The sequence below is a fragment of the Eurypyga helias genome, unplaced genomic scaffold (assembly GCF_000690775.1).
Source record: "Eurypyga helias isolate BGI_N326 unplaced genomic scaffold, ASM69077v1 scaffold14523, whole genome shotgun sequence".
In the NCBI taxonomy this organism is placed as follows: Eukaryota; Metazoa; Chordata; class Aves; order Eurypygiformes; family Eurypygidae; genus Eurypyga; species Eurypyga helias.
The window spans coordinates 2,178-2,412 of NW_010240659.1; the positions used below are offsets into that span (position 1 = coordinate 2,178).

The following is a 235-nucleotide window of genomic DNA, read 5'->3' on the forward strand; positions in this document are numbered from 1 at the left end:
GGGCACACGACAGCGGGATTGCCAAGGGATCACGGAACACAATGGCTCAAGGAGGAGGAAATGAAGCTACAAGGAAGCTGGGGGGACTTTTTACAAGGGCCTGTAGTGACTGGACAAGGTTTAAATTGAAAGTGGGGAGGTTTAGATTGGATGTAGGGAAGAAATTCTTCTTGGAGAGGGTGAGGAGGCACTGGGACAGGCTGCCCCGAGAAACTGTGGGGTGCCCACTCCCCGG

General features: G+C 54.0%; 1 protein-coding gene across 1 annotated transcript in view; it reads right to left on the minus strand.

Annotated features, from left to right (window-relative positions):
- The window catches only part of LOC104507280 (double-stranded RNA-specific adenosine deaminase-like), a gene marked incomplete at its 3' end in the record, with an annotated part of 6,608 nt that overhangs the window by 826 nt on the left and 5,547 nt on the right, over positions 1-235 (minus strand). The gene's annotated exons all lie outside the window — the stretch shown is intronic.